We start from the raw sequence: 15,662 nt of genomic DNA, 5'->3' as shown, positions 1-15,662 counted from the left end.
AAAGCGTCACCTTGTGCATATCTTTTTAATGTAATATTCACTTTGTTCAGGTGGTATTAAAATAAGTTTACAAGTGATAAACGAGCAACATAAAGACTGAATTAAAACAGAAGTAAATATAAATCCATCCTAGAATACTCCTATGATTATTTCAATGATGCAAAATACCCTCTGGTTGAGCAGTTAAGATAATCAACAAATAAAATGAATTCAAAATCATCCTTGGTTTATGTCCACAAACAAGGATTTATTGGCTCAAACTTCACTTGCATTTCTTCCTTGCATCTCTGGCCATTTAATTATTCACTATATGCCTGAATAAATGAACATGAAAAACACTCTCAGATGACTTTAAAAAAGTAATAGCTAATTGCAGCTTTAAGAAAGTTTTTTTCTTCCCTTTCTACTTTTTTTGCATTGTACCATCTGACTTGTTCTGCTTTCATGTCACTTCATTACATTTAATTTATTAATGTCCAATACTTAATGTGCCAAAAATGTCAGATTCAAAGCTGTGAAAATGGGGCACTTTTTTCTGCTGATAAGGAGAGGCTCAAGCTGTTTGGAGCCTGTTGTTTTGGCTCATGGGGCTGAGAGAGAGAGGAGAGGGGTACAGAGGAGGGTGCAGTATCTGTCACACACACACACAAACAGGCAGAAAGACAAACCCATTACACCAAAGGACACAACTTTAGACCAACTTGTTTAAAATCACAACACATCTCTGGCTCCAGATACTCGACCGATTGTTTCAGAGTTGCCTCGCCGGTCACAGGTCAGTCGATTTTTACGGAGAACAGCATAACTCTGCGATGTACAAAAACGTAAATAAGACTGAAACAATCATCTAAGTGAATTGTGAAGGAGGCTTGGGTACATTTCCACTAACACACATTCAGGGTGACGGCAGCCATTATGCAATAAATCAACACTAACAAACACCCTCCATGGACCCCAGCTGAAACTCGCCCTCATTAATCGATCGGCTCTCAGGGTTTGTCCTTGACATCTGTCCATCTCTCATCGCCACTAATTGATCTCCTATCGATTATCTTTTGTTACGAACACATTGCAAAATGAGAGTTTCTCCACCACGACTGAGATAATAACAGGCAACAACTTAGATTTTGCGGCTCTTTTCAGGTATTGTAGAAATATTCTTTCTTTTTTGTTTTTGTTGCTTGGTTGACTCATGGAGTAGTTAATTAAAAGCCTGCTTTACATCCCTTTGATGTTGTCCTCTGAAACCCATTTATGCACATCTACAGTCATCAGATGAGAAGAGCTCCTCTGTATAAATGAACATTATCTAATTCATTTAACATGTACAGAGACACCTAGCACATAAAACCCTCAGCAACCAACTTGTGATGTTTTTGTTTTCTTGTACAGTTCAATCCCTTTCTTTATATGTGCTTTGAGCCCAATGTTATGTCATTCAGATTAATTAAACTACAAATTAAAATCTTCAGTGCGCTAGCAATAGGAAGTGAAGAGGCTATAATCATTGTTAATCGCAGGGCAAAGAGCTCTCCCAGGGACATCGAGAACACAACGTTGAGCTCTCAGCTCTAGATATGAAGCATTTCAGGTATTAAAGAAGTGTGTGCATGAGTGAGAACGCATGTGTATGTGTCTGACATTAGCATAGGCTACATATAATTGAAATAGCAGTACTCTGGCGAGATTTCTGTTATATTTAGTTTTCACTTGTTCTATAATTAGCTATTTGTGTAGAGGGTCTTTTAACTAGTTACTTGTATATTGCAATTTTATAATGAAAAAATATATATTTAAACACTTCGAAAAAGTTTGATACTTCATCTCAGCTAAAATTATGAATGTAGTATTATGACCCACTGAAAAAGCTTTAACCTCAACTGAACAAAAACTTGACATCTTGCCATCCAAGTGGTCAAAACTGCAAAAATGACTTTTTCAATAATAGAAGTATTATTAAGAATGTGTTGTGGAATGCAGAAACTGAAAACCAGTCAGTAATGTTATGTCCATCGCTGCTTTCCAACAAAAGTATTCCAGAAAAAAACAAAAAAAAAAAAACACAATTGAACAATTTGGTAAAGTGTTTTTTTTTTGTTTTTTTTTTTAAGTAAAATTGATATGACTTGGCACAACAGGACAACTATAAAATGTAATTTCTACTAAACTCTGATACATATCTCCTAATATCTACAAACTACAAAACAGCTAGTTTGAAATGATAGAACATCTATGAAACTTTTGTACATGTATGACTTATAAAATTCTGTTTTCATATTTTCCTTTCTTCATGCACAGACTAGAGTTGTCTGTCTCTGTAAAGATAAATACTTATAAAAACACATTCACTCAGCCGTCTCTAACATCTCACGCACACGGACAAACACAAAAACTATCGTTTCTATAGTAACATCAGTGAAGCACTGAATGTTCAAGAGCCAATTTTTCGTACCATTTGCCCATTTCATTAATTATATCTTTGTGCAGGAGAGTACAGAACAGCCCTCTAAACACACACATACACACTCCCCCTTTCCTCCGACCAAATCCTCAGCTATGGATGTAAGGCCGTCCTGTTGTGGACAAACAGTAGCATTGTTTGGGGCAGCCGGTCCCAGCCTCCCCCCTCCCTTCAGCGGAGTCCCAGGGCGCTGGCGGACAGAGAAACAAAATGAGCGTCTTCTCTAATGAGCTGCTGCCTGTCAGCTACAGTTAGGCACTCACTCAGCACAGAAACACACACAGAGAGAGAAAGAGAGAGGCGGGTAAGGCCTCTTGTTAGGGGATGTTACACTGCCACACGTGTTGATACATAGGCATGCTTTCTCATGAATTCAGCCTATTTGAAGACAATCACACATACTCAGGGTCCAGCTTTCTGTTATACCTGCCAAAGGTAAATGAGAAGCTGTACCAGCCATTAATCTGTCTATGTAAATACAAAAGGAAACCGTGAACGTCAGTCTATTGTGCTTGCAATTAAAACTATTCAATATGTTGTGGTTTCAGTTTATTACTAGAATAATGCCTAAAACTGTACTCTTATTTGGTGCTTGGTGAGTTCTTTTTGGTCCCTGCACATTGCTGATGTGTTTTTTAGTTAAGTTATTTTTGATGGGTTTTTTTGGAATCTTTTATAAATAAAAAGATAAAAAGAATAGTGTTTATTCAAAATAAGAATGTTGTGTTAAAGAGATACACTACTGTCTATTCAAAAGTTTGGAGTCAGTACATTTGTTCTTTCTTTTTTTTAAAGACATTAATACTTGTATTCAGCAAAGACGTTAAATTGATAAAAAGTTGATAGTAAAGACATATTGTTAGCAAAGATTTCAATTTTTTATAAATGCTGATTTTTTTAATGATGCTTTTTAAATTGTTATTCATCAAAGAAAAAAGTAGAAGAGGTTCCAAAAAATATTAAGCAGCACAACAGTTTCAACACTGATAATAAATTAGATTGTTAGAATGATTTCTGAAGGATCATGTGACACTGAAGACTGGAGTAATGACTGATGAAAATTCAGCACTGCATCACAGTAATAAATTATATTTTAAAGTATATTAAAACAGGAAAACCATATTAGAAATTGCAATAATATTTAACAAAATTACTGCATGTTTGATCAAATAAATACAGCCTTGATGAGCATGAGAGACTCCATTAAAAAACATAACATAGCAAAATTGTATTTTCCCCATTTTTTTTTTAAGTTAAGACTGTTACTGGAAAAGCTAAATTGTTTTGAAAGCAAATGAACTACTATACAGTCATGAAAAATTTATTAAAGTAATGGCGTCACTCCTTTTAGTTAGTTTCTTCCTAACAATGCTAACACTATTAAACATTGTATTGTTGGACCATATGTGAAACATTGCAAAATTGTTGCATCAGAAAAACCGTTGCATGACTGAAGTTCACATGTTTTCAGCGGCGAAACTATAAAAGATATCAGATTCTGACATACAACCTGCTTCTTCATTTACATGCGAGTAGACGTTGTAATCCTAGGGGAGCATTTAACTGATGCACTATAGGCTTCATAAATATCTTATGAAGGAAACTTTAATGCCATCAAGCTCAAGGTACTGTAGGAGAAAATCAGTTTCAGTATCACAGTCAGAGGAACTAACGAATACAAATGTGCCTGAAATAAAAGCCGCGGCTTTCATCATCGGTGTCTGCAAATGTCTCCGAAACTGAGATGTGCAGATCAAGGCCGTGTCAGTCTTTACATATTCAACCAGGAAAAGCATATGCTCTATATATGCAAAGACTAAGCAATTAATGTTAAGAGTTATAAATCTCATCCGCCAAATCAGAATCCAAACACATTCTCTGACCTCACAAGGCTGTCTAATGTGTATGTCGAGTGTGTATCCTCATACGTGTGTGTGTGTGTGTGTTTGTGTGTGTGTGTGCTGGGGGTTCAGATGTATAGACATTATTTACAGTGGCTGGGTCCTGCTGGGCAGTGCATATGTTTAGTACGTTTGATTCCCGCCATTATGAGAATCTGCAAAACGGTGCTCACACAATGACAGCCATCTGTCTGTCTTTTCCTCTCAGATGACCAGAGACGGTCAGTCACTGAAACAATCCATCTCTAAACAGATCAATAATCCAAATGTCATGACAAATAAAGCATGCTTTGACCAATCATCTCTCCGACTGATAACTTTCACATTTATTGCTCAGCCATGCACAATAATCTTAAACATTAGCTGCTGCAGCAAAGCCCTGATCAGACCACATTAACAGTGTTAAAGGCTGACCGGCCATTTTTTTAGTCATTGTGTTAAATAATTCTGAGGCCTGATGATAAAAGAGCTTTCAATGGGAAGTAATATGAGCACAGATGTTTCATTAAAAAAGGCTGGCAGTAATACCGTAGAACGCTCATCTTCCGCAATACACAGCCAGAATTACATCTAAACCTTCTGTTCTCATACTGGAGGTTAGACATTTATATTTTGAAGAAGGCTTATGCTAACAGAGGAGGCTGAGGATGGTTATAACATAGGGTGAACTGTAACATTTTAAGTTTTACCACTCAGAAATATGTTTTGCCATGTACAGGGATGAAATCTCCTTTATATATGGCTGCCACCCTAGAAGACTCTATGTAGAGATATATAGAGAAAAATGTAAACATCACAATCAACATATTTTTTCACATCTGGGTTGATGACCTAAAAAGTTGACAAATAAATGCATGTCAAAGGTTTGGAGACAGTACTATAAAAATACATTAATTAATACAAATCTGTTTCAAATAAATGCTGTTCTTTTGAAGTTTTTCTTTCATCAAAGAATTCAGAAAAAATATATAGATATGGTTTCATGGTTTCCAAACTAAATCAACAGTGATCACTAAAAGACTCATGCATCAAATCATCACATTAGAATGGTGTAGGAGTAATAGCTGCTGAAAATTCTACTTTGCCAATTATTTAAACGTCATTTAAAATTGTAATACTATTTCACAATATTAGGGGAGACCAGGGGCACGCTCAATTCCTCCAATCAAAAACAAGCTAGAGTGATTACACTAAATGTGCACATGTTCAGTAGGATTCTCGTTCTGTCTGTGGAAAAGGAGCACGATTATTTCCTCAGCAGAACTTTGGTCACTCAGCAAAACACTGGTTTTGAAATATGAAATTGACTTTTCTGGATGTACAATATTTTTCTTCTGTTGTCTAAAGTTTAGATGGTGGCGAATTTAAACATACATATATTCATCTCTATTATTGATTAAAAAAATGAACATTAACAATCTGCTAACATATGTTTTGCTAACTAACGTACATGATTTTTACCATGGCTGCAACACAGGGGGCAGTTGTAACACAATGGCCCACTGTAAGCACTTTGTATGTCTGTGTTGACATACTTTTTAAATGTAAAACAACACTGTTAATATGTCTTGCACCTTTTTATTAAAGTTTGGTTATAGACTGTTTTTGACTCGTCAGCTGATCAATGTATTTGAGTAACATATTTATTTAAATATGTCAAATCTAGTTACCTCTAGAATAGTCTTCTGCAAAATAGAAATAGACTTTTGCTTTTTAAATGCATATGATGCCTGACATCTTAAGGAATATAAAATATACAACATACAAAACTTAAGTAACATTTTAGATACTACAGCAGTAAAGTGATTACTTTGAGGAAGGCTTTTATTTGAGAAACACTGGGTTAATATAACTTATTTTTCAGTTTTACAATCAGTGTTACAGGGTTAATTCTCTGAGTTCTTGTGTTTAATTTAATATTACAGTCTTGTCCTTATTATTGAAAATATACAGTTGTATTATTAATTAGTGCGCCTGTATTTGTTTCTTGTATCAAAAGGTGACTAGTGTATTTCAAGTAGTCTGTGAGTTATGAAGGACAAAAAATATAATAAAATGTTACAATCACCCGTGGTCTCTTCTTCCATAATTTTACTGTATGAAGCATTTGTGTGGCAGTAGGCTTCGGAAAGACACATACATCTCAATCCCAATCTTTAACATTACACGACCCCTTCATCGCCCCTCAAGAAGAGTTGCAACTAGCTCTGGTTTACCTGATCAGTGCTGAACTTGAGTAGAAGTACTCAGTCTTATTTATCTTGAGTTATCAGAATTTAAAAGTGCATATATAGTATATATGAAGTGAAAGCTGTCTGTATGAAAAGCTCTATCAAAGAGACGGAGGCAGATGATGGACAGAGAGATAGTCTCTAATGGCTTGTGGATCATTGTAGAGTACAAAGAGACAGTATAGTGAAACCTGAGAGTGATAGACAGGTTGCCAAAGAAAGACCAGATGATGCTGTCACATCCTCCTCTCACATCTGAGGGATATGGAGCATTAGTTGTGTCACAGTGGCAGACTGAAAAAGACAAAGGGCAAAGTTCAGAGTAATTAAAAGAGCATGCTGTTGTTGTTTTGACTAATAGATTTACCAGTTATGTTTCTGAGGCATCACGGGTAATGTTTGTGGATCCAAACTAATTCATCCTAATGGTTTTTTAATAACAAGCCAGACAGAAATACAGACTGAAATAAACTGAAAACTGCTGCATAATGTTCGCAACTGCCATAACTGGGCATTTTAAATCATAAAGAAGTTTTAATGCAGTTTGTGTGCATTCGGAAAACACTCAAGCAAACAAAGGTTTATCAACATTCATTTGCATTTTGTCTAGACGCGACATCACATTTATCCTTTTGTTTTACATTAACAATGTATTGACCCAGTATCAGCAGGGGTAACATCCCCAACTACAGTGCAAGTACATGAAACAATCTTTTGTCTTGGTGAAAACGACACGTGGGAATCCCCCCCAAAAAAAATGCTTCCTGCACTTTTCACATTTGAAACCACAAAAGGTATCGAAATTGTGTGTTTGTGCAATGAAAAAAATTAATAAAGTGAAGTGAGATTCAGCCAAGTTTGGTGACACATTCTCAGAATTCGTGCTCTGCATTTAACCCATCCAAAGTGCACACACACAGAGCAGTCAACACACACACACTGTGAACACACACCCAGAGCAGTGGGCAGCCATTTATGCAGTTGGGGGTTCGATGCCTTGCTCAAGGGCACCTAAGTCGTGGTATTGAGGGTGGAGAGAGCACTGTACATGCACTGTACATGCACTCCCCCCACCCACAATTTCTGCCAGCCCGAGACTCGAACTCACAACCCTTCAATTGTGAGTCCGACTCTCTAACCATTATGCCACGACTTCCCAATGTTGCTGTCCACTACGACTGCTGCATTGACCAGAGAAGTCACCAAGCTAATTATATCAACATGCCAAAAAAATGTATTCTTAATTCACAATTCTTAATGAACAAACATCCACTGCATTGTTAGTGACACAGACCAGAGTTATATACACATTTTTATATGTATATATTTATATGTACATATACAAAAAGTACATATTTATTTTTAAAAAAGTAAAAATAAATAAATTAAGATCTAAAATTACACATCAAATACATACTTTAACATCATTTATTAATCTTAGTGAATGTAAATTTCTTCATATATTGATATGTAAAAAAAAAATGCTCTTAAAATTTTCATCATACATAATGCAATTAACTCGATAAATTAAAACTTGCTGTAAAATGCATATTTTCTATTTTTCACAAAATCATATTCAGACTTTTTTTTCTTCTAGGAATACTAAAGACCAGGCAACCAGTCCAAGCACTGCCACACACTTATAGTTTATTTGGCATCTCTTCAGCCAACAGTCCATGCTACAGTTAGTGCTCTTTAAACTCAACACTTTACACAAATACAGAGCAATTAGGGCCCTAATGAGAGTGGGGGTTAGTGTTGGTGAAGGGAGGACACTTTCTCTCTCATTACCAGACAAAAGGGCTGTCTTATTCAACACCAGTAGCCCATTGCGTCTTTACGATGCTCACATGACGAGTCACTGGTACTCTTAAAAACTTTACAGTGTGCTAACGCACTTATTTTTCTCATAGTTACCTGGGGTGAAAGTAAGTGAAAGTAAATTTTTTATTTAAAGAAATGTATGCCTATTATTAACATACTAGCTGTTTATTGGTATTTATAAAGCAGTAGTCACCTGCAGTGATGCAGTTGAGTGATTACTGTTTATAGTTTTGTCAGGCTATTCATTGGCATAAGGAGCAGGAAGGCACCCTCTCTTAATGAGCAGGTCACAGAAAACCCTCTGATTAGCCCAATTAAGGCTCCTTCCCATCACTGAGAAGCGCCATTGTCTAAATCAGTTTAGGCAGGACATTTCTTCAATACCAGCCTCTATCATAAACAACATGGTAATTAAATTAATAATTTGGTCAAATCGTTTTGTTACACTTGGTATCATTAACTGGAACTTCAATTAGTTATTCAGGAAGAAGTACTGGCAAACAAAATTCAGAAATGTACTAGACACATATAGAGAGAGAAATGTTTCTCTCCTCATCTGGGTGAGTGGCCACACAGACCTCCACTCCTCACACCTCCAGTAACAGCGAGACACTTCTGTGTGTTCTTGCTGCCTGACTGTATCAGTGAGACAACACTGCCACAGATTTGAGCTACTGAGCTACAATAATGTTTCAATGTGAGGAAGCAAAGCCCTGTGTAAGCCTAGTCTTAACCTGTATTGGATGAGCCTCAAAACAAATTACAATAATAATAATTTATGTAAAGAAATTTAAATAAGTAAAAGGAAAGAAAAAGAAATAAATACCGTCTGCGTCATAAAAGTGATTTGCTAAAAATTCATAAAAGACCTTTGAAGCCATATGATACAGAATGGGCTAAAATGAAACTAAATACATTTTCTAAGTGGTAAACCAAAAGGAAAATATAATTTCAGTCTTTCTATTTAAAAATTTCATGTTTAATTTAATGTAACTTTTTTTTGCATATAGAGTAGCTACTTGTATTGATCACATGAGTTTTTGACTATTTGTGTATATTATGCTAATTTTGCCACCTTTCTGATGCTTGAAGCCCCCCCATTACTTGTAACTGCGAGAAAAAAAGAAGTCAAAATTTGTGCTCTTGTTTCACAGAAGAAAGAGGAAATCATATGGGTTTAGAACAACACAAGGATGAGTAAATTGTCATTAAAGAGTGAGCTGTCCCTTTAAGGTCTCTTTTGACCCTCAATGTTTTTTTCATACTTAGTATGCAGATGACAAGATACAACACAAACATCTTCATGAATATACAATCATACATTTTAAGTATGGAACAAATTAGAATTTATAAATCTGAAGGATAAGTCATGACGCGATGTTTTGATTTATCATCGCCTTTCGACTTTGGAGGGAATTATGCCAATGAAATAAAACCAGCGACTATGTCAAGGCCATCCCATAAGCACTGAGACACAGCTCATGATTCCTCCATCTCATCTTTCTAACACGTCTATGGATCAGTATCCAATTATATCCCAGGATGCACTGATATCTCCACATTCATTGGCATGTCCTTTAGGTGATCACTTCAGAAAGTCAAGCACAGCATTCCTCTCACATAACCACTATCAGGCTGTTCAAGAAACAGACAATGAGGTCCTTTTGTACCTTCAGAAAAAGGCAGTGTAGCAGGAAAAAATATTAAAAAAAAGATCAATCACTTTATAGAAATTTCACAATTTCTAAATACCATTTTAAACCTGCAGTAATCTATACAGCGATTTATGACAGAAGATAATATTCAGGCTATTCACTGATTCAGTTCTCAATAATACAGGGTTAAATGACACATTATAAAGACTAATTGGGCTGTATTGTCAAACAGGTAATCCCTAAACTTTTCTACAGGTGTTATTGTGAGATCAGAAGAAACTTGAGCGGCTTTAGCCCACTAGCAGAGCAATCACTACAGCCCAATGGAAAACCACATTCTCTGTCACAACACTGAATTTGACCACAGATTACATTACTTTAAGGGATAGTTTAACCAATAATGAAAATGCATCATTCATCATATACAGTACTCACAATTATGTTATTCAAAACCTACACTTTACTTAAAGCCTTTATGTATAATGCAATATGAGTTGTTTTAATGCATTTATTATGCCTTGTAATGCACCTTAATGCATTGCATAGTCTCATGAATAATTGTAACCACAGTTAACACACTTATCAATTCATTGTCAAACTATGCATTTGGTTATAATTTAAGGCAAGATATAATGTATTACAATACACATTACGAATAATAATAATGCATAATACTCTTTAATATCCCTTTATTATGCATTACACATAAAGGCTTTAAATAAAGTGTTACCTGAATTTCTTCCTCATGTGGTGAACCGGTTCATGTGAATAATAAACTAAAAAGATTTGTTCTCAAATTGGACATCACTACTTTTTATGAGCTTGCGCAAACATCAAGATACCATTTCGTCCCCTTGGAATTATAAGGTTCTATCTGACATTTTTGTCAAAATTGAGTTATTCACATATTCTTATTCTGTGACAAATTATTTACATTATGTGATGTTTTTTTTAAGTTGTATACATTTTGAGGTTTTTTTTATTGAAAAAACAAAACGGTTCTATCTACAGAAGTCTATGGAACACAAAAACTTTGAAGCTAAATATCTCAAAACTGCTCAGAACGCAGATAGAACCTTATAATTCCAAGGGGACGATTTGGATTAAAATACGGCACTTTAGCTTTATTAAGTACTGTATTGAGAAAATAAGTTTTGGTACTGTTTGGCTTGAAAGCTTCAGTACCTTAAAATAAAACAAATATTTTCACAAAAATCAACAACAATTAAATCTCTCAAATTTCTGTTAAATGTCAAATCCAGTTTGCAGCAGTTACTTTTAATGAACACTCTATTGAAAAGCACCCTTTGGCCTGTCATTTCCCGAGCAGCAATGCCACAATGGCCGGCCCGACGAAGCGAACCGAAATAGTATTTTGAATCACGCTGCTGTGGTCCGATGAACATCCCCGCTCCACACTCTGAGCAAAGAATGCGCAATGATGTCACCGGGAGGCAGGGGTAAGTGAGAAATGCTGTGATTTAGGGACAGGACATGGCAGAGGGAGGGAGGGGATGAACAGTGGGAGCAGTGAGGGGGAAAGAGAGGGGGATGAGATGGGGACGAGAGAGGTCTGCAGGCTTCTGCTGCCACCGCCGTAATGGCCCAAACGAGGTGGAGGGGAGAGCAGTGGAGTGAAGCCAGGGGTGAGGCGGTGGTGACTCTGCTTCAACGCCATATGAGCTGGCAGCTTGTCACAACCCAAGCCATCACACAAACGCAGACACCGACACATTCCCATTATCCTACACATCAGATCAGACCTGCTTCTGCAGCCCCTTCACGTTACCAGCACAAGTGTGATAAACACATCAGAATCGACCAGCATTCCTTGTCCACACAGAGCTCCATCATCAAGCCAATGATAATCAGTTACATGCTCTCGAAAATGCTTGTTATAACAATAATCATCATTGATATTATCTTTTCTTACAATCAATGAAGCTTCTGAAACTGTTCATCAGACCATCCATCCTAGACCTCAATGTCAAGATGCATAGTCTGTCTAGACCAACTTTGCACTTTGAGTTAAAATTATAGTTAAATACATTAGAGAGAATTTCGATTCATTTTAATTATATTTCAATATTAATATATTAACATTCAAATTGATGTTTCACATTTTCACTTCATGAATTGAAATCCTCAACTCTGTTTTGAATGGAGCATAACCCTGCATGACAGACTGAGCCTTTACGCATGTATTTCCCTTGTCTTTCCTATGAATATTTATGCAGATTAAAGTCAGGTTGGTAAAAATAGCTGAATGTGATTGTGTGGGCACATGGTTAAAGAAGAAACAAAACAAAAAACATCTCTCCTTTTACCAGGGAAATAAGATGAGTCTGAAGTGATTATTTCATCTTTTTAAGCACATACACAATTTATACCACATTTGATGGAAAATTTGAAATATCTGAAATATGCACAAATGACAAACAATTTCAGGAAAACAACAGTCTGAGACGGTGAAATGATTGGTGAATTTTGTGAAAAGATGAAAGTGAAAAGATTTTTGTGAACTGGTGTACAAAACCAAGTCACTGAAGCTTTTTCTAGTAAAATGCGCTAGCTATAGAAAACCTAGTGAACATTTACTTGATTCTCAGACTTTTGGTCCATGCTGTACTGTCTCATTCTGTTAGCAGTGAAGAAATATTTTGGGAATTCAGTACAGCTGATCTGTCTCGTGTACTGAACAGTGACAACATGACCTTCAGGTCATCTCAAACTTATTCGTCTCTCTTCATCGCAAACACATAACAACACATTTTCTACAATGTTGGCACACAAATGCAAGTGTTCCACCTCCTAAATAATAGACAGCATTATGTAAATGATATCTGAACAGTTCTGAGAGGGTTATCAAATTCAGTCAGAAATATTCCTGAACATGCGCACAGACTTTTGACAGTGCGTGAAGAGTTTGCAAAGGCAGAGGAGAAAGAGGAGGAGAAGAGGAGGAGGATGATGAATAAAAAAAACAAACAAAGAGAGGGGGCAACGTGTGGAAAGCAGATCTGATCTGGCGACATGTATATATTTCGCATTCGGCAAACAAACAAAAGGCTGGTAAATAGCAGGAGAGGAAATGCGTGGTTATTCGATGCCGCCGCTCTGCGCTTAGTCCGCACCTCCCGGCTAGGGTTTCCCTGGAAGACAAAGAGCCACCAGCGCATTCTGCCGGCCTGCCCATAAAAAGCTGCGCTGAAAAAGCCAACACCTCTTCCCTTCGGGGGCTCCACAAAACACTTTTGTTAGTCGATATTAAAACATGTTGCAATATCAGCCCTTGTCACACAAAGGAAACTTTATCACATGCATGATGAGGTTGTTAGTTGGCTGGTTTTTAATATAGGGACTAAGCACATCACTGGGGGAGAGGGCTGGTCAGTTTGTGACTGTGTGGTTAGTTAGAGACTGTTAGGAACAGGTCATTCAAAGATACAATTCTGTCATTATTTGCTCAGCCTCATGGTGTTCCAAACCTGTACAATGCATCTTCTTCTTTGGAACACAGAAGGTATTTTAAAAGTCAGTGGGATTCAAACAACATTGGACCTCACTGACTTTCATAGAGTGGAAAAAAAACCTGCGAGGGGGAGAGGGAAGATGGATGGATGGATCAATCAATCAATGTTTTGGAAAGACATGAGGGGGAGTAAATTATAATGGCATTTTAATTTAACACATCTTAAGTCATAAGCAGTGTTAGTATAGTTAACTAAACTTTTTTTATACATATTAGAAAAAAAAACATTAAATAATATAATTAAACATCTGATTTCAACTAGTTGCCAAATAATAATAGAAATAATAAAAACGACACATACATATTCTCTGAAAAATTTAAAAAAGTCTACATTTTAACTACTGTACATTAAAATAAACATAGGATATATAAAAATAAAAACGAATTCAAGATTAAAAAAAAAACCTGTAATAGCATCTCGATGATAAAATAGCACTGGTCACAAAACAGACAAGTTTTCAAGTTAAAAATACTGTGCAAGGTTTGGATGAGACATGCAAAGACAGGCTGAAACAGAAAGCCGCAGAATGGTCTCTGGACTCACTCACTCAGCTGGACAACTCCTCCCAATTTCTCAGACCCAGTCGGGGGTCTGTCTCCAATCGACACCACGAGACAAACTGTCCCTTTACTTCTCACTCTACACTGTGTCCTTTCTTCTCTTCTCAGCTTATTTCCCAAAGACCTAAGGCTCTAATGCTTCCTTCTGCTCCCAGAAAATGGAAACTCAATGCCTGGGAAAAGCACAAGAAACAACTTGAGGTCTGTTTCATGTCATACCTATTGTTTGTTGCTATTAGGTAAGACAAGTCAATTTACTACAGCTTTGCTACATTACAAACAGTTGATAGCCTTGTTCAGCTGTATGTAGATGAGAATCCTGGCCACATTTCATGCTCAAAGCTAATTGGAGGTTAACTGGCTATTTGACTGTGGTTTACGGAGAAAACAACAACAACAACACCACTCTGTAAGCAGATAACAGCTAAAGAAACATTAAAGAACGGACCCTTTTCACATTTATAGGGTTCTCGGAAACAGAAGTGGTTGTAGTTTGGCAAAGTGGTGAACCGAAACCACAGCAACTTAAATAAAACATTTATTTTGCAAAATAGCCATGAATGGTAGTATTCTATAACTGTACAAAAAAAAAAAAAAAAAAAAACGAAAAAAAAAAACATTGGTCAAAGAAAATAAAAACACCAAATTTGTTGTCACTCCCTCAGCCAATGTATTAGAAAAACTCACAGCAGCATTAACTATTTTTCTGTAATGTAATACCACAGTAATAACACAAAGTATAGTGTTCTAAATATGCATTACATTCATCCATCCATCTATCCATCCAACCATCCGTCCAACATTTAATAACTGTGGAAAGGAGTCATCACAGTCTGTGAAAATAGTCCATAGATTTTGAAAATGTGAAATTAAGATCTTTTTTTCAAAGCTGAAACCATAGACAAATTTCCCAGAATATTTAATATACAAACACACAGTGCAGGGGATGTATACCTGAATACTTGCGTTTAAATACGTGAATGACATGTGCTTCAATCTTGGTCAAATTTGTGGGCCACAATGTACTTCATACTGTAGCAAACAGCATCCCGTATCTGGCTCAGAACTGAAGAAACTATAAACTACATCTTATGAAAATGTATACTTAAATTTATATTTCTGAATCTACTTTTGACGACTCTGCAAAAAACAGTTTTTGGTCTCTTGTGGTCTTGTGAAAGTGGAGTGTGAAGAAGACTTTCCTTCCTTTCTTCCTTGTGTTTTCTCTCCAGCTAAACCACCCAGGAAATAATGTCACAGTGAAAGGGTGAAGTGCAGGTCTATTCATGAATTACGTAAGGGTTCCTAATCCCTCTAACAGATCAGGAAGATTCATCTTTCCTTCATGGTGAGGGAGAGTATACGGTGTCATGGTATAAGCTGGGGAAACGGTTCAGTCCCATCAACAGCATACGATTCTACAGCTATTGCGTCATCTTATGGGGAAAGTCTCCAGGCTCCATATGGGGGAAATACTTGAGAGTTGGTAGATCTAGA

The sequence above is a fragment of the Carassius gibelio genome, chromosome B5, assembly GCF_023724105.1.
Source record: "Carassius gibelio isolate Cgi1373 ecotype wild population from Czech Republic chromosome B5, carGib1.2-hapl.c, whole genome shotgun sequence".
Lineage (NCBI taxonomy): Eukaryota > Metazoa > Chordata > Actinopteri > Cypriniformes > Cyprinidae > Carassius > Carassius gibelio.
Note: the sequence above shows the minus strand (reverse complement) of the source record.